The 20851-nt window shown below is 36.3% G+C and overlaps 2 long non-coding RNA genes across 5 annotated transcripts in view; one reads left to right on the top strand and one right to left on the bottom strand.

Moving 5' to 3' along the window:
• Positions 1-11460, top strand: part of LOC148108416 (uncharacterized) — a 208405-nt gene extending 196945 nt beyond the window's left edge. The window contains exon 3 of the long non-coding RNA XR_015727896.1: positions 11105-11460. This is a non-coding gene — a long non-coding RNA (uncharacterized LOC148108416). The remainder of the gene's footprint in view (positions 1-11104) is intronic.
• The window catches only part of LOC123802411 (uncharacterized), a 435123-nt gene that overhangs the window by 73877 nt on the left and 340395 nt on the right, over positions 1-20851 (bottom strand). The gene's annotated exons all lie outside the window — the stretch shown is intronic.

Genomic DNA, 20851 nt, shown 5'->3' with positions numbered 1-20851 from the left:
GGTACAGAAAAAAACAAAATTAAAAAATTCTAAGCATACCACAACAGAAAATCATTAAATCACAGAGGAAGAGAGCAAAAGAAAAAGGATCCAAGGAATGTAGAATAGCCAGAAAACAATTAACAAAATGACAACAGTATCTATCATATCTATCAATAATTACTCTAAACGTAAATGGATGAAATTCTACAATAAAAAGAGTGGCTGAATGGATAAAAAAACAAGAACCAACTGCCACCTCAAAGAATTTCACTTCAGCTTTAAGGACACACACAGACGGAAAATAAAGAAATGGAGAAAGATATTCCATGCAAAAGGAAGCCAAAAGAAAGCAGAAGTAGCTATCCTTATAACAGACTGAACAGACTTCAAGTCAAAGGCTTCAATAACAAGTCATTATGTAAGGATAAAGGGGTCAATCCAAAAAGAGGATATAACATTTGTAAGTATTTGTGTACCCAACATAGGATTACCTAAATATATAAAACAAATATTAACAGACCTGTGGAGTGAAATAGACAATACAGTATAGTAATGGTGAATTTAATATCCTGCTTTCAACAATGCATAGATCAGACAGAAAATCAGATGAAGGAAATAAACTTTAACTACACATTAGAACAAAACAGAATTAGACCAAATAGACCTAAAAGACATTTACAGAGTATTCCATCCCCAAATAGCAGAATATACATTCTTCAAGTGCACATGGAATGTCTTCCAGGATAGATCATGTCATGGGCCACAAAACAAATCTTAACACATTTGAGAAGACTGAAATCATACCAAGCATCTTTTCTGATCACAATAGTATGAAACTAGGGAGGCGGGGAAAGATGGCAGAGGAGTAGGGGACCTATTTCAATGGTCCCCTGAGTCGAGCTAGATATCTACCAGGACATTCTGAACACCCAGGAAATCAGCTTGAGATGTAAGAAGATATATCTGGATCTCTATAAACAGAACTTCTCCAGTGCTTGCTCTCAAGGTATGAAGTGGGGAGCCGAGAGTCTGCAGCCAGATAGTGGAAGATAAATGGAAGGGGGAGGGAGCCTCCGTGAACATGCACCAGGAAGGCAAAGGCCTCCCTTGCTGGGGATAGGGCACAGACTTGCAGACCGGTAGTGGCGGGGAAGGGTCTTTAGGACACCACCCCCCAGACTGAAACCTGGAACTCAGGAGCATGTGTGTGAAGTGGGGGCAGCTGGTGGTTTTAGAAGCACAAAGAGATGTGCCCAGCCCTGGGAGCGAGGACTGGGAGAGTGGCTGTGGGGCACACAACCCTGGACACTGTGGATTTTTGGCAGCACAGACAGAAACAGAGTCAATGTGGCCTGGAGAACTCAGCAAAGAGCAGACTGCGATCTCTCTGTTCTGAGGCAGAGGCTTGGATACAGTTATGTCTCTCTCAGAAGAGACACAGAAAGCCACCAGGGAAAGATGCCAGAGAAAAAAAGACCCAAAAAACCTGGTTCTCACTGAGCCCATCCCCCCCACCCCACAGGGGGCAGGGCCACTCTGCCCAAATAGGGTTCCCTGAGTATCAGTACAGCAGGCCCTTCCCCAGAAGGCAGGCTGGAGGAACAAGAAGCCCACATCCCTAAGGTCCCTATAAAACAGGTGCATCTTTCTTGGGTCCTGGTCAATAATTTGGACTCTGTACATTTCCACAATTGCACCTCATCAGAATGACAAAGAGGAGGAATCCGCAACAAAGGAAAGAAACAGAGACTGTGGCCTCTGCCACAGAACTAATGGATATGGGTATAACCAAGATGCCAGAAATGGATTTCAGAGTAACAATTATCAAGATGATGTATAGGCTTGAGAAAAATATTAATGAAAATATAGAATCTCTAAGGGCTGAAATGAGAACTAATCTGGCAGAATTTAAAAATGCTATGAATGAAATGCAGTCTAAACTGGATGCTCTGATGGCCAGGGTAAACAAGGCAGAAGAACAAATTAGTGAGTTAGAGGGTAAAGTGATTGAAAAGAAGGAAAAAGTGGTGGCATGGGATAAACAAATCCAATTTCAAGAAACTAAGCTGAGGGAGAATATGGACTCAATGAAACATTTCAATATCAAAATTATCAGGATCCCCAAGGGGGTGGAGAAAGAGAGAGGTCCAGAAGATATATTTGAGCAAATCGTAGCTGAGAACTTCCCTCATCTGGATAAGGAAACAAGCATTCATGTCCAAGAGGCAGAGAGGACCCCTCCCAAGATCAATGAGAACAGACCAACACCACGACATATAATAGTACAATTTGCAAATCTTAGATCCAAGGAAACAATCTTGAAAGTGGCGAGGGGGATGAGATTTCTTATGTACAGAGGGAGGAACATCAGAATAATGTCAGACCTGTGCACAGAGACTTGGCAAGCCATAAAGGGCTGGCAAGACATATTCAGAGTACTAAATGAGGACATGCAGCCAAGAATACTGTATCCAGCAAGGCTGTCATTCGGAATGGATGGAGAGATAAGAAGCTTCCAAGACTGGCAGAAACTGAAAGAATATGTGACCACCAAGTTGGCCCTGCAAGAAATATTAAGGGGGGCTCTATAAAAGAAGAAAGACCCAAGAGTGATACAAAGCAGAAATTTACAGAGACAATCTATAGAAACAAGGACTTCACAGAAAACATGACAAATTAAAATCATATCTCTCAATAATCACTCTCAATGTGAATGGCCTAAATGCTCCCATAAAACACCACGGGGTTGTAGATTAGATAAAAAGACATGATCCATCCACATGCTGTCTACAAGAGACTCACTTTGAACCTAAAGATACATCCAGACTGAAAGTGAAGGGATGGAGAACAATTTTTCATGCCAATGGACCTCAAAAGAAAGCTGGGGTAGTAATTCTTATATCAGGCAAATTAGATTTTAAGCTAAAGACTGTAGTTAGAGGTAGAGAAGGACACTATATTATTCTTAAAGGTTATATCCAACAAGAGAATCTAACAATTATAAATATCTATGCCCCCAACAGGGGAGCAGCCAACTACACAAGCCAACTGTTAACCAAAGTAAAGAAACATATAGATAATAATACGTTAATAGTAGGGGACCTCAACACTCCACTCTCAGCAATAGACAAGATCATCTAAGCAGAAAATCAACAAAGAAGCAAGAGCTTTGAATGACACACTGGACCAGATGGACCTCATAGATATATACAGAACCTTCCACCCTAAAACAACAGAACACTCATTCTTTTCAAATGCAGGTGGAACTTTCTCCAGAATAGACCATATACTGGGTCACAAAAGAGGTCTCAACTGATATCAAAAGATTGAGATTATTCCCTGCATATTCTCAGACCATAATGCTTTGAAACTGGAACTCAATAACAGAAAAAATTTGGAAGAAACTCAGACACTTGGAAGCTAAGGACCATCCTGCTTAAGAATGTTTGGGTAGGGGCGCCTGGGTGGCACAGAGGTTAAGCGTCTGCCTTCGGCTCAGGGCATGATCCCGGCATTATGGGATCAAGCCCCACATCAGGCTCCTCCGCTATGAGCCTGTTTCTTCCTCTCCCACTCCCCTGCTGTGTTCCCTCTCTAGCTGGCTGTCTCTATCTATCTCTGTCAAATAAATAAATAAAATCTTAAAAAAAAAAAAAAGAATGTTTGGGTAAACCAGGAAATTGAAAAAGAACTTATGCAACTTATGGAAATCAATGAGAATGAAAACACATTATGTCCAAAGCCTATGGGATACTGCAAAGGCGGTCCTAAGGGGCAAATACATCACCATCCAAGCCTCACTCAAAAGAATAGAAAGATCTAAAATACAGACCCTATACTCATACCTCAAACAACTGGAGATGGAACAGAAGAACGGGCCTAAGCCATGCACGAAAAGAGAACTGATTGATAAAGTTTAGAGCAGAGATCAGTGAATTAGAAACCAGGAGCACAGCAGAGCAGATCCATGAAACTAGAAGCTGGTTCTTTGAAAGAATAAGATCGATAAACCACTGGCCAGACTTATCCAAAAGAAAAGAGAAAAGACCCAAATTAAGCAACCTGGAAGAAATGGATGCCATCCTGGAAACCAATAAACTACCAATACTGAAACAGGAAGAAATTGACATACTAAATAGGCCAATATCCAGTAATGAGATTGAAGCAGTGATCAAAAACCTCCCCCCAAAACAAGAGCCCAGAGCCTGACGGATTCCCTGGGGAATTCTACCAAACATTCAAAGAAGAAATAATACCTATTCTCCTGAAGCTGTTTCAAAAAAATAGAAACAGAAGTAAAACTTCCAAACTCATTCTATGAAGCCAGCATTAGCTTGATCCCAAAACCAGGCAAAGACCCCATCGAAAAGAATTACAGACTTATATCGCTGATGAATATGGATGCCAAAATTCTCAACAAGATTCTAGCTAATAGGATCCAACTGTACATTAAAAGGATTATCCATCACGACCAGGTCGGATTCATCTATGTCATGCAAGGGTGGTTCAACATTAGCAAATCAATCAGTGTGATAGAACACAATAAGAGAAGAGACAAGAATCATATGGTCCTCTCAATTGATGCAGAAAAAGCATTTGAGAAAATACAGCATCCTTTCCTGATTAAATCCCTTCAGAGTATAGGGATAGAGGGTACATTCCTCAATTTCATAAAAACCATCTATGAAAAGCCTACAGCAAATATCATTCTCAACGGGGAAAAGCTGAGAGCCTTTCCCTTAAGATCAGGAACACGACAAGGATGCCCACTCTTGCCATTATTGTTCAACATAGTACTAGAAGTCCTAGCAACAGCAATCAGACAACAAAAAGAAATAAAAGGTATTCAAACTGGCAAAGGAGTCAAACTCTCTCTCTTCACAGATGAAGTGATACTTTATGTGGAAAACCCAAAAGACTCCACCTCCAAATTACTAGAACCCATACAGCAATTCAGTAATGTGGTAGGATACAAAAATCAATGCACAGAAATCAGTTGCATTTCTATGCACTAACAATGAGACTGAAGAGGGAGAAATTAGGGAATTGATTCCATTTACAATAGCACCAAAACCCATAAGATATCTCAGAATAAACCTAAACAAAGAGGTAAAAGATCTATATCCAGAAACCACAGAACACTGATTGAAGACATTGAAGATGGCACAAAAAGATGGAAAAACATTCCATGCTCATGGATTGGAAGAATAAACGTAGTTAAAATGTCTATGCTACCCAGAGCAATCTATACTTTCAGTGCCATCCCAATCAAAATACCAATGCCGTTTTCCAAAGTGTTGGAACAAACAATCCTAAAATTCATGTGGAACCAGAAAAGACACTGAATGGCCAAGGAATTGTTGAAAAAGAAAAACAAAGCTGGGGGCATCATGTTGCCTTATTTTAAGCTATACTACAAAGTTGTGATCATCAAGACAGCATGGTACTAACACAAAAACAGACACAGAAATGGAATAGAACAGAAACTCCAGAAATGGACCCTCAAATCTATGGTCAAATAATCTTTGACAAAGCAGGAAAAAACATCCAATGGAAAAAAGACAGTCTCCTCAATAAATCGTGCTGGGAAAATTGGACAGTTATATACAAAAGAATGAAACTTAACCTTCTCTCACACCATACATAAAGGTAAACTCTAAATAGATGAAATGCCTCGGTGTGAGACAGGAATCCACCAAAATCATAGAGGAGAACACAGGCAGTAACCTCTTCGACATTGGCCACAGCAACCTCTTTCATGCCACGTCTCCAAAGGCAAGGGAAACCAAAGCAAAAATGAACTGTTGGTACTTCATCAAGATAAAAAGCTTCGGCATAGCAAAGGAAACAGTCAACAAAACAAAGAGGCAACCCATGGAATGGGAGAAGATATTTGCAAATGACACTTCAGATAAAGGGCTGGTATCCAAGATCTATAAAGAACTTCTCAAACTTAACACCCAAAAAACAAATAATCAAATAAAAAATGGGCAGAAGATATGAACAGACACTTTTCTAATGAAGACATATGAATGGCTAACAGACACATGAAAAAACGTTCAACATCATTAGCCATCAGGGAAATTCAAATCAAAACCACCTTGAGATACCACCTTATACCAGTTAGAATGGCAAAAATTGACAAAGCAAGAAACAACAAATGTTGGAGAGGCTGTGGAGAAAGGGGAACCCTCTAACCCTATTGGTGGGAATGCAAATTGGTATAGCCACTTTGGAAAACAGTGTGGAAGTTCCTCAAAAAGTTAAAAATAGAGCTACCCTATGACCCAGCAATTGCAGTACTGGGTATTTACCCCAAAGATACAGATGTAGTGAAAAGAAGGGCCATATGCACCCCAATGTTCATAGCAGCAATGTCCACAATAGCCAAACTGTGGAAGGAGCCAAGATGCCCTTCAACAGATGAATGGATAAAGAAGATGGGATCCATATATACAATGGAATATTACTCAGTCATCAGAAAGGAAGATTACACAACATTTGCATCAACATGGATGGAACTGGAGGAGATTATGCTAAATGAAAAAAGTCAAGCAGAGAAAGACAGTTATATGGTTTCACTTATTTGTGGAACATAAGGAATAGCAGGGAGATCATTAGTAGAAGGAAGGGAAAAATGAAGGGGGGATAACAGAGGGGGAGATGAACCATGAGAGACTATGGACTCTGGGAAACAGACTGAGGGTTTTAGAGAGGAGGGGTGTGGGGGGATGGGCTAGCCCCATGAAGGGTATTAAGGAGGGCACGTATTGCATGGGAGCATTGAGTGTTACATGCAAACAATGAAATCATGGAACACTACATCAAAAGCTAATGATGTACTGTATGGTGACTAACATATAATAATAAGAAAAAAACACAATGGTATGAAACTAGAAATCAACAAGAGGGAAGTAAGAAGATCTAGAAATATGTGGAAACTAAACAACACACTTCTTTGACCCAGTGGTTGTTTAGAAGAAATCAAAATGAAAGTATCCAGAAATGAATGAACATAAAAACACAATATTAAATATTGTGGGATGCAGCAAAAGCAGTTCTTAAAGTTTATACCAATAAATGCATGGAATAAGTTAGATCAAACGAACAATCTAAGTTTATACCTCAAGGAACTAGAAGATAAGAAAGTTAAGCCTAATGTTAGCAGGAGGAAGGAAATATTATGTATGAGAGGGGAAACAAATGAAATAGAGACCAGAAAAAAAGAATAGAAAAGATAAACAAAATGGACAAAACTTTTTCTAGACTAAGAAAAAACTCAAACTTAAAAATAAAAGTGGAGACAATATAGCTGATACTATAGAAAGACATAAAATCACATGAGACTACTATGAAGAGTTAAGTGCCAACAAATTACATAGCCTAAAAGAAATGGATACATTTTTAGAAACACACAATTTACTAAGACTGAATCACGCAGAAAAAGAAAATCTGAACAGAGCAATAATGCATAAAGAGACTGAATTAGTAGTCAAGAAACTCCCAGTAAGAAACTTCAGAACCAGATGGCTTCCCTGGAGAATTCTACCAAACATTTAAAGAATAATTAACACCAATCCTCCTCAAATTCTTCCAAAATTTTGAGGTGGAGGGAGCACTTCCACGCTCATTCTATGAGGCCAAATACCAAAACCAGAAAAGGATACCACAAGAAAAGAAAACCATAGACCAATATTCCTGATGAATATAGATATAAAAATTCTCAATAAAATATTAGTAAACTGATTGATTTAGTAAACTAACAAATTCAAGAACACAGTAGAAGAATTATATACCATGACTAAGTGGGTGGAATTGATCCCTGGGATGCAAAAATGGTTCAACAAATAAAAATCAATAAATGTACATTATATCAATGAAAGATTAAAATTGCACAATTGTTTTAATAGATGCAGAAAAACCTTTTGATAAGATACAACATCCTTTCATGATAAAACCCCCTAACAGACTGGAAGAAACCTACCTAAATATAATGAAGGCCATATACAACAAACAGTTAACATTATACTTAATGGAGATCAATTCAAAGTGTTTCCAAGATTGAAAACAAGGAAAAGATGCTCACTCTCACCAGTGCTATTCAATATATTACTGGAAGTTCAAGCTAGAACAATTAGGCAAGGCAAAGAAATAAAAGGCATCCCAATAGGAAAGGATGAATTAAAATTGTGTTTCTTTTTTCCTGAAGATAGGATCCTGTATCTAGAAAATAAAAAAAAATCAGTCAAAGAAGTGTTAATCAATTTTAGTTAGGTGGCAGGATACGAAATCCACATCGAGAAATCAGTTGCATTCATTTGCACTAACAATGACACATCTAAAAAAAAATCATTTCATTCACAATAGTATCAAAAACAATAAAATACTTAGGAATAAATTTAACGAAGTAAAAGATCTATACAACAAAAACTATAAAACTTAGTGGTAAAAAATTAAAGACACAAACAAATGGAAAGACATCCCATGTTCACAGGTTGGAAAAATGTTGTTAAATGTCCATACTACCCAAAGCCATCTATAGAGTCAATGGAATCCCCATCAAAATAACTAGGCATTCTTCACAGAAATTGAAGAAACAATCCTAAAAATTGTGTGGAACCACAAAAGACCCCAAATAGCCAAAGCAAGCCTAAAAGAAAAGAACAAAGTTGGAGGTATCATGTTTCCAGATTTCAAGCTATACTACAAAGCCATAGTAATAAAAATAGTATGGAACAAAATAGACAAAATTTACAGAAATAGACAAATTGACCAATGGAACAGAGAGCGTGGAGTCAAACCCTGGCATATACAATTAACTAACATTTGACAAGGCAGCCAAGAATATCTAATGGGGGAAAGAATATCTCTTCAATAAGTGGTGTTGGGAAACTGGAGAAGCACATGCAGAACAATGAAATTGGAACCCTATCGCATACCACTCACAAAAATTAACTTTAAATGGATCAAAAACTCGGGGCGTCTGGGTGGCTCAGTTGTTAAACGTCTGCCTTCAGCTCAGGGTGTGATCCCGGCGTTCTGGGATTGAGCCCCACATCAGGTTCCTCCACTGGGATCCTGCTTCTTCCTCTCCCACTCCCCCTGCTGTGTTCCCTCTCTCACTGGCTGTCTCTCTCTCTGTCAAATAAATATATAAAATCTTTTAAAAAAAATAAATGGATCAAAAACTCAAACATAAGACCTGATAACATAGAACTTTTGGAAGAAAACATAGGAAACAAATTCATTGACATAAATTTTGGTAATATTTGGGAGGTATGATGTCAAAAGCACAAACAACGAAAGAAAAACTTTCAATAAATGGTAATACATCAAATTCAAAAGCTTATGCACAGCAAAAGAATCAGTGAATGAAAAGGCAACCTACAGAATGGGAGAAAATATCTGCATATCTTATATTTCATAAGGGTTGATATCTAAAATAGGAGAACACATACAACTCAATTGCAAAAAAAAAAAAAACAACACAAAAACCAATTTGTTAAAAATGAGTAAAGGACCTGTATAGATGTTTTTTTTCAAAGAAAACCTACAAATGGCCAAAAGGTCATCACTAATCATCAGGAAAATGTAGATGAAAGCCACGGTAAAATATTTCCTCATTTCCCTTAGGATTGTTATCTTCAGGGAAAAAAAAAAAAAAGAATATAACAAATGTTGGCTAGGCCGTAGAGAAGAGGGAAACTTTGCTTACTGTTGGGAATGTGAACTGTTGCAGTCACTATGGAAAACAGTATGGAGGTTCCTAAAAAATTAAAAACTAGAACTACCATTTGATCTGGCAATTTTACTTCTGGGTATATATCCAAAGGGAATTGAATCACTAACTTGAAAAAATTTACACTCCTCCATGTTCATTGCTAAGACATGGTTATAACCTAAGTGTCCCCTGACAGATAAATGGATGAAGAAAATATATACATACATTTTGTGTATACACACATACACAGAAACATTATTCATCCGTAAAAAAGTAGGAAATGCAGCATGGGTGGGCCTTATGGTAAGTGAAACACGTCAGAGGAAGACAAGCACTTTGTGATCTCACATATATGTAGAATCTAAAAAAGAAAGCATTTCACAGATGCAGAGAACCGATTGGTGGTTGCCAGATTTGGTGTGTGGGAGAAATGGGTGAATGGCATGAAAAGGTTCAAACTTCCACTTCTAAAATAAAGTCATTGAAAGGTAATGTACAGTATGGTGACAGTAGTGCTGCCTTATGTATTTGAAAGTTGTTAGTAGTGTAGATTTTAAAGTTCTCATTACAGGGAAAAAAGTTGTAACAATGTGGTGATGATTAAACTGAGTGTGCTAATCATTTTACAACATGTAAGTATATGAAACACCATGTTGTACAACTAATCGCATGCAATGTTATATGTCAAGTATATCTCAATAAAACTGGGGGAAAAATCGGGATGACAATGTAGAAAGAACACTTGATGCAGTTCCTTATTGATTATGTGTAGATACCTTCATTGTTGAATAATCTGGCATAGTTTTCTCTTGCTGGGCTTTTTGGAGGATGGAGAATAGGAGTTTAGATCTATGTGTTCTGAAAATCACACCTTGAGAAGTGTGTCTCAAGCTGACCACCAGAGAATAAAGAGGGAAGGAAATAGACTTCAGGAGAAGCTTAGAAGTAAGGGGATAGAGGAACCAGTAGTAATGAATGCAATGAATGAGTTAAGGGGAGATGATGCATTCTGAATAAATATTGCAAATGATAGTAGTTATAATCATGACAAATTAAGCATGATAAGTCTAAGAATATTATCTGGGGAAAACAACCACATATAGCCATGGAGAAAGAGAAAAGAAAACCAAAACAAAAAATTCAGATAATCTTATCACATGGGGGGGCTTCATACCTTTTTACTTGTGATATTATTTGTAGTTTTCTACCAGGTTTAATGAAATATACCAAATCGGCATCTTTGAAATTGGAGATTATCTAAGTGTGTGTGTGTGTGTGTGTGTGTGTGTGTGTGTGTGTGTGTGTGTATTTTCCATTCCTGCTCCACGGAGGATTTAAGGTACCTGAATCAATATTTACATTTCATCTCTGGCCCTAACTAAAGCCTCTGTGATTTTTTAGGTCTTTCGAAGGTACTTCACACATTCAGCTGCTCAGAGAAAACTATCAATATTAGCCACAGTGAAGAAAAAGGTCAGAGAAGCATTGTCAGAGCTTTTGGATGTTTCGTGTCATTGGAGGAGTTAAGCAGAGTCAAGTACATCTGGCAGCCTTAGCAAAATGTATAGCTACTAATTTATATATTTTAGGATTAAAATTTTTATGATTTGAGAACCTATTTGTAAAGACTTGTAAAGCTACAGATAATAAATTTATTTACATATTGAGTAAATAATTTTCATATAAAGGATGCTGTTCTTTTATAATACTTACCAAGCTTTTTTTTTAATAACAAAAACATTTGTTATTTTATTCATTTGTTTACTACTTTTGTTCCTATACTAGACTGTAAGCTCCATAAAGACAGGCACCATGTTTTTCATTCACAACTGTAAACATAGAAAAGTACCCAGTACTCAATAAATATATAATGAATACATGAATTAAAAACTTGTTTAATTGGTAAGACTTTGAAAATCGAATAGAGATAGATATTAAAGTGAAAAACTCATTTCTGGAAATTTCCACTTTAGAACATTATTCATGGTTTCTGAGATGTCAATAGCTATATAGAGGGTTTCGTTGCCTGATCACTACTTGAGTATGAAAATTGAGGACATAGTTAACTTCCTTGTCAGCCTCTTACAAAATATAGTTAACACTAAGTCTGGGTTGATACACTGACCCTCAAAATTTTAGGAACTTGATGCTGAGTAAGTTGTTTAAAACATTTTCACGGAATAGTTTGTATTTTGTTGTAGTTAGGCATTCAAACACTTTTTTTCTCCAGAGCTAGTATACTCTGCTTGTTACATGGTTGGTTAGTGGTTAAAAAGGACTGGCACATGTCTGACAATCCCTTTCCCAGTTCTAGCAGCTCTTAGTAAAGGTAATACATAAAGAATAATGCATAATCCTAAAATCCTTTAAACACCCTTCTATTCATCTGAAATACTCTTAAGTCTATTATCCCAGGTGCCCCTAGTGGCTGGGGATCCTAGGAAGTAGGACCATTGACTGATCTAATGCAGATTTCTCAGGTTAGAGTTGACTTCCCTCTCCACAAATATTGTTAAAGTGCCATTTTAGGCTGTTTTGGAGATATTTGGCAGTTTTTTGGTGTTAAGAAAATTTTCCTAAACCTTGGAAATCAGGGGAATAAATAATTGCAAGTCCTTCCAATATCATGTTAGAAAGGTGCTTCTCAAACTTTAATGTGCACCTGAATTACCTGGTGATATTTTATAAATGTAGATTGACTCCACGCATCTGTGGTGGGAGCGCACGATCTGAATTAACAGCTCTCGGGTGATGGCAGTGCTGCTGGACAATGCTACACATTTTGAGTAGCAAGGTGGAAGGTCAAATTGTTGAAAGCTCTTGTGAAAGGCCATGTCACTTCCTAAGGCAGTGGTTCTCAGACATGGTTGCCACTTAGAATCAGCTGGGAAGGTTTTAATAATCTTGCTGCTCAGGCCTTACCCAGTTTCCAATTAAGTCAGACTATTGGGGGGTAAGACCTAGTTATCAGTGTTTTTTAAAACTCTCCATCTGTTTCAAATATGCTCTAAGGGAATATAGCTTTGTTTGCACAACTGATTAGGGCCATTTTACAGTTCTGTAAACTGGTAAGGTGTGATGGTTTTATCGCCCTGTAGGATTTTAATCAGTTTTGTATCTAATTTGGTGCTCAGTTAAGCTTTTATATTTTTCCTACTAAAAAAATCTCAGTTCTTAAATTTTATTTGGAACTGCCTTTTCATCTTGCTAGTTCCCTCATTGAGTTAAATAAAACTTTGACACAGAATGCTTTGACGGTTTTTGTTTTATCCAGTCTATCAACATAATTACTCAGCTAGTAGCTACATTTTCCCTTTTGTTTGAGCAGCAGCCAATGTTTTTTGGAAGTTAGTAACGAATACATTATAAATAAATTCATTTGGGGTCTTTCTAAACCTTCTAGCATACGTGGTTCAACCCTCATCAAACCAACAATTAATTACTAGTTCAGTAATTGTTGACATACTTTATCTTAAAGTACATTTCTGGAGATCATATTTACACTCTGACCTGTGCCAATTCACTATCATTTGGAAGATAGCTCCCTCTTTTATTTACAGGAGAAATGCTACCACATAACCATCAGCTGGCCTGGATTTGGAGTTGTTTTCTTACAGTGGGGATGAGTTGGCTCTACTCCACCCCCACTTTTTTCCCAGCTTCTCCTTATGACTGATGGTTCCCATTTGCAGGATGTCAGGCCAGGGTCTAAGGGACTGCCTGCAGCAAAGTAAATTGGCCCACTTAGAGATCAAACCTGTGAACTTGGCTTCATCAGTGCACTAATCCTAGCAGAGGCATGAGCCTGCCATTTTATCAGCTGATTGATTTCACTGAAAGTTATGATTCTGAAATTGTTCTGCTCTTCAGCTAAAGAAACACTGTGTTAGAGATGGTAAAACATTGTGATAGGAGTTTAAAAAGTGTATTATAAAATTTAAGCTTAAATGAAAAATAGCTAAAAGAATATGTATATTAAAAATAATCTAATAAGGGCATTTATCCTAAAATGAATTCATATTACTCTCTCTTTATTTTTTATTTATTTTTTCAGATTTATTGAAAGAGGAAGAGAGAGAATCTCAAGCAGACTCCCTGCTGAGCATGGAGCCCAATGTGAGGTTGTCTCCCATGCCCCAAGACCATAACTTTAGCTGAAACCAAAAGTCTGATGCTTACCTGACTGCATCACCCAGGTGCCCCACCCCCTCTTTTAGACCTCACCTTTAATATGGTCTTTCAACCTTACAAAATGAACTGTTTTACCTACATAGCTACATTTATTTTTATAATGCACAGTAAATATGTAAATATTAAGGGTGACCATAAAGTAATGGCATTTCTCAGAAGGAGGTTTTCCTCTTTAGTTTTGTCCTCTTTGAAGGTTGGTCACCTATTCTGAAGATGTTGTAATTACCTAAAATATTTTTTGATAATTTTAGATAAGAAAAATATTTTATTTGGAAATGACTTTATGTGATCCATTCTTTGAATGTCTTCTACCATGACAAGTCTTCATATTTTGGGATATATATGATTATAGGAATTAATTGGGAGTCACTTTAAGTCAAATCTGTTGAGGAACTTGTGGATTTAAACTGTTTTAATTAACTATAGAGAAGATATGTGATGTGATAATAAATAACAAAGAGCCTTTCTGGAGTGGCTTATAAACTGGTCTTGAGGGCTCTTCCCAAAAGGTAGTTTCAAAAAGTTTTACTATAATGGGAAAGTTAATAAAATAAGTAAAATCTGTCATGGTGACTATACTGTGAAAGACATTATTTTGACATGAACTTTCTGAAAGTATATTTTGTTCTGTTTTTAATTCCTTATCCATTGGTACAATATTTTAGCACTTTTTTTAAAGGTAGTACTGACAAGACTGGTTCAAATAATTTTTTCTTTTTGCTTTAATTATTTTAGAAGAAAAATATCCACTTGCTAAGTCTCAGAGAGCCACAGGAAGATAGCATTTTATGTTTTAATACTTGAATAATTGGTTTTCATTTTTTACAGTAAATACACATATTTCTGTACATTTTTTCTCATGACTATGAAATCACACCTATTATGCATCCACCATGTATCATAAGCAAATGCTTATGATTAGTGAATTGGTAAGTGAGTGAGTACACTTTACATTGAAACTTTAGGTATTAATCAAATGGTTAGCTTCAATGTCTTTTAGGATTAGAATTACTAACTCTTAAAAATATAATCGTATGATATAAAGAATATATCAAGTCATATTTTCCCTCTAGCAGTGAAAACAATTGCCTTTTTCAAAGTATTAACTGCCATCAATGAAATCTGAAGTCATCAACTAAATAAACAGGGTATTTCATAGAGAACACAGGCCAAAGCTGGCAGGGTGTAATAAGCTGATCTGAAATCTCAAAAATACTGGTAACAGTATCCCTTATTTCCTCTGAAAAAAGATCTGTCACTCACTGGTCACTTTCAGTCAATGGGACTGGGGACAAATCTCAGCATAATCATCTGGCCAATCAGAATATTCCACTAATACAAACTATAATAATTGGCTCAGGGGTGGGTTTGCAACTGAAGCTGAGCCAATAAGATTCTGCTCCAGAATTTGTCAGACATTTTGGGCATAAAGTATTTTGCATCTGAATTAGCTGAGTATTTGAAATAGAATCTTAAAGCTGCTCCTTGGCCATCTTTAATACCATCAGGAAATCTAGTGAGAAATATGCCAATCCCAGAAAATCAGGGCTGAGAGCAGCAGAGAGAAATATTCCTGATGTCTTTGGGCACTTGGGTACAACGCTGCCAGTGGCTCCCTTAGTCTGCCTTTTTCATTTAAAAAGCAATGCATTCCATTTTTGATTAAAGTAGTTTGAGCTGGAGTGCTATCATTGGCAATCAAGAGCCTTGGCTATTAATAAGTAGATGATAAAATCATGACTTATTTATTGGTCATATTATTACTCATTTTTAAGTTAAGCACTTAAAGTCTATTCATTTTGATAATGGAAAAAATTAATGAAGACTAAACTAAATTTTATGGAAGACTAATTCATTTGCTTGTCAGTCAACAACACTCATTAATTGCATCCAATATAGCTAGAAAAGAAATAGAAGTGTTTTTTTAATAATGCTGAGAGATAGAAACAAGAAAAACATAGACAATGAGATCTATAAAACCAAGAGTACAATGTACTTTAGACTATTTCAGCATGTGCTGGGAAGTTATAGTAAATTATCACTAACATCCCTTCTAGGAGGTTCTGTGACTTTTTAAAAAAATTCTAAGATGATAGACAAATGCAATTATGTCAAACAAAATATATAATTTAGGTATGATAAGTGATAAGACTTTTGTGGAAATAGGAAGAGTTTAAAAATGATAAGCATTCGGCTGGATTTTGAAGAAGGAAGAGCCTTGAGTTGTTAGAGAAATTATTTTTCTTCCATATTATTTTAAGTTCTCTTATTACAGTTTCAACTTTCACAGATTGCTATACTATTAGAATACCTAATGTTATGAATATTCTGCTTAAATAGTTCATATTCTGCTTAAATAGTTCATGTGTACTTTCATCTAGAATATTGCTATTTTAATTTGGTTTGTAAGGGAAGATTCTTGAGCTACAAAATACAGACAACATTAGATGGATATAGAGATATAAATGAAGATGGAAATTGTAGAGGAAAGTAATAAAATATTCACAGCAGTTTCTTCAACAGGGGTTCACTTTAGAATCATCCATGGAGCTTGTGAAAATGATATGATTAAAGACCCGACCCCTGTTACTCCTGTTTAATAAATCTGGGATGTGTTCCCAGCATTTTTATGTAAAGCCTCGCACATGATTCTGATGAATAACATTATTTGAGAAAGACTGGGCCAGAGGTAACTCAACAACTTGGGTTAACCCTTATTCGGCAATGCTACCAGATGTAGGTGTAGAATGCCCCAAAGTATGCTTTTGTGGCACCTACCAAAAAGTGTCTCATGATCATATGCATATTAGCACAGTAAAACTATACCAAACAAAATAATCAGTTTAACAGTTCAATCCTGTGCTTCTCAAACTTGACTATGACAACTTTTAGTAGTGTTATACCAATTATCATCCTACCGAATTAGTCTCCACAGGACAAATGTGAATAGAAACTCGTGTTAGGGGTTCTTAAATAGAGCTATGCTGACTTAAAAATTAAGGTATTTTTCAGTTAACTACTTCAAACCTAGGAACGCGATCATTCACTATAGGGCCAAGATACTTTGAGAGGTATTTACTTTAGAACTCTTTTCTCTTCCATAAGTATATTCTTTTGAATTAGCCACTAGAACACAATCTTCAGTGTCAGAATGTCTAGAAAGCCATTGAAGAGAAACAAAATTACAATTGCTTCTCTCAACTTTTAGTTAACGGAATAAGTCAGGGTATTAAAAACTTAGGCAAAGAACACATAGGCAGAACACAAAGTGTTTAAAAACTTAATCAAAAGGTGTCAAGTTTTTTTTGGTTGTTAATATGCTTAATTTAAAACTGATTTTTATTGCATAACAGCTTGTGATTTACTTACTACAGTAGAAGTATGTGACTTTTAAAGAGATACATGTAATGGATCAAAACTCACAGGCAAGAAGCTGGATATTTCTGAAATGTCAGGGAAGTGACATGGAAATGGTTAGGAACATACTTTCACTCCCCAGATAGAAAAAAAATCTCATGACTTCCTACAAGCAATCCTTCCTTGCTCTGTTGTCCTTGATGCAGTATTATGTAGTGTTTCAAAGCACCAGCTTTTGAAGTTCCTGCCATGGTTAGAAGGTTTCATGTGGGTTGCTTCTGTACATCTCTAGGTCTTCTTGGGCTATGTGGTGTGTGTGTATGTATGTTCCAGCTTTGCACAGATGTTTGTTATACTTTTCTGGGTGCCTGTGAAAAAAGGTGATGCTATATTTCCTGCTGTCCTCCAACTTCCATAAAAGAGGTATAACTTCAAAGCACTATTTCTGGAGTATATAGTTCTTCCTTTTTGAGGAAATGAAAAATTTTGGAATCTGATCAGTTCTTATCATTGTTTTATTGAAAAAACATTTTTTTAATCTTTGCAACTCAGATATTATTAATCAGGGCTTTACCTTATTTTAAAACTTCCAAGAAAGTCACAGACTTTCAAATGTTCAATATCATTGGCAGTATTATAAAATGATAAAAGCAGGCCTACATATGGTAAAAATAGAATTTGCTAATGTAGTACATATGATATTGTGGTAGTATATTACCAAATGCTCATTTTAATTCTATTAGTTTTTATTAATGCCTGGCTATTTATTAATGGGATGGACTGTGCTAGTGTTTCAGCATCCCTCTGCTTCTTCAAGCCTAACCTAGACTGTTTATTCTAATGCAATATTCACTTTCAAATAAGTATGCCTTTAAATAGCTTGATATTCTTCCTCTAGACACACACACACACACACACACACACACACACACACACACACACACACAATTTCATACACTATAAACACACTATTTGAAATCCTGGCTGTAATGAAGAATAACAGGATATAACAGCAAGAACTCAAAAAGCCCTACCAGGTTATTGCCAGGTCTCTTAGAGCATTCTGAAGGTTTCTTTTAGCATTTTGTTGCTTTCGAAGTCCAATTTTCCTGAAATATTTTCCATAACTGAATGCCCCCATACTATAGGAACTGTAAACCATAATCTCTAATTTAGCACATTTTCTGATCTATACATTATTGTTTACATTAAGTGTGATATCTTTGGCAATCCATTTTAATGGGCAGGTATTAACTTTCAATAGTGGCCTACAAATAAATGACAGTGATGAAGAGCATTGCAACCGAATGCTCCTAGATTAATCTGCCAGTTTGACCCAGTAACCGACATGCATACTAAAACACTGATGTGAATTGAAAATAAAATAACTGCACTTGACAGATATAATAGTTTAAGTGATTTCAAATTAACCACATCCCACTGACCGCAAGTGAAGAATGTGTGCTTTCCCCTGCAATGAAACATGCTCTGGGGGGCTCATTATACAGAGTGGAGTAAGTAAATCCAGAGCAGAGTAATTGATGCTGGAGAAGAGAGAGTGACAGCTACTTAATGATTCTCAAACTTATACATAAAGATATCACAAGCATTTCATAGGTTATTTTTCTCTTTTCAATTTTGGAACACTATAAGCTTAAAACTGGACTGTGTTGTAATTTTAAAACATGATATAGGTCTTAAAAATTAATCATGACAAAGACACATTGAGTGCTTCAGATAAACAACAAATAAGAAATGTCCCTTTGCATTAAAAAAAGTCTTGGTCCTCTTCTATTCCTCTAAGAACTCATGTAATAATCATTTATCTGAATTGGTATGCCTCCTTTGTTTTTATATGAAAAGCATAAAAATCTTATTTCATGCATGTGTTGTTGTATACATTTTACTTCTGTTTTTAGGGAATGAAAGTATTGTCAAAATATTATCTTTAAAAATGGAAATGCTGAAATATTCAAAAATGAAACCAAAATAAGATAGTTTTTTTTTTAATTGGCTAACATCAAGTTCATGCTGAGGAACAGGTGAGTAGTTGAATAAATGAAACCTTCAGCCTTCCATTTCATCTAATGAAAATATACTTGGCAGCAGAATTTCTATTCAGAAAATTAAGTTAGCAAGGCTATTTGGTTTATTAAATCAGGTAAGATTTCTCAGGGGTTATGTTTTACCATTCATTTCTAAAATATAAATAGCTATTTTTATTGACTATGAAAAAATGGTACAACAAAATTTGCTCTTAATGAACATGGGATGTAAAAGACATTGATATATAATTTTTATTTGATTTAATTACTCCCTGAGAATTGACTTTCAGGCATTTTCAGTTCATGGCCAAATTTATCTACTCTCATTAGACCACTTGAACAGCATATGTGTGACTATGATTGTTCTTTTCCTCTTCCATTCAGTAAGTAGTAATTGGTTCTTAGTATTTGCTAGCTCCTCTTAATTCTTTGAGGACAAGATATACTGAAACATTTTCTCTAGCTTTGAAGAGAAAAATCCTATTGGTGTAGCAATGAAATTGGTATAATAGAGAAATACTGCCACAGGTGTTGGGAACCCAGAGGATGACATGCCAATGAATTTTTGAAAAAGTTGGTTTTTGGAAGGGTTGAAGGCTCAGATGAGCAATCTAGGGGAAGAGAATACGTGGGGGTATTCTGGAGAGAAAGACTGGGATATTCAAAGGCAGAGTTAGCAGAGTATATAATCCATTTGAAAAACCAAAAGTGCATGAGTAACATATGGAGCTGAGTGGAGGTGAGAAGGGCAGAAGGAGAGGTAAGGTAAAGAAGGCACTTAAAAATGGTTTTCTGAGGAATTTTTTTTATAAGATTTTATTTTTAAGCAATCTCTACATCCACTGTGGGGTTTGAACTCACAACACTGAGATCAAGAGCTGGATGCTCCACTGACTGAGCTAGCCAGGCACCCCATTTTCTGAGGAATTTTTAACGCGTATATTCATTCATTCACGTTTGAGCATTTATTATATGCCATGCAATATGCCTGGCACTGGAGACACAATGACAAACAAGAAAGGCATGGGTAACCATATTCATATTGTTTATTATTCATAGGCAAGACAGATAATATATGTACCTTTACAGAGAAATTTCAGGGTGTAATAGAAATACATGGGACAAAACCCCCAGATCAGTCCGGGGATTACAGAAAATTTCCATAGAAAATTAGCATACAAAAAGAGACCTAAAATCTACATGAGGACTAGCCCAATGGATGGGGGTAAACAGTGGGAGAATATCCTAAAAGGAGGGAATAGTACATGAGAAGGCCTAGACACAAGCAGGCATAGTAGATACTTAGGGAACTGAAAAGATGTTCTGTAGGGCTGATGTTTACAGGATTAGTGGAAGAGACAGATGTGACAAGTAAACCCGGAACAACAAGCAGGGGTTAAACCTTAGAAGCCTTGTTAACGTGATAAGGAGTTTGAACTTTTCTTAGCACAGGGAGGAACCTTAGAAAGTTTTTAGGCTGAGGAATGGCAGATTCGAGCTTGCACTTATGAAAGCTCTTCGAGGGAGCATTATGTATTGGATGGGCTGAATGAGG

This window comes from Ursus americanus, chromosome 20 (assembly GCF_024610735.1).
Source record: "Ursus americanus isolate L20-20 chromosome 20, mUrsAme1.1.p, whole genome shotgun sequence".
In the NCBI taxonomy this organism is placed as follows: Eukaryota; Metazoa; Chordata; class Mammalia; order Carnivora; family Ursidae; genus Ursus; species Ursus americanus.
This window is presented reverse-complemented; position numbering and strand designations above follow the sequence as displayed.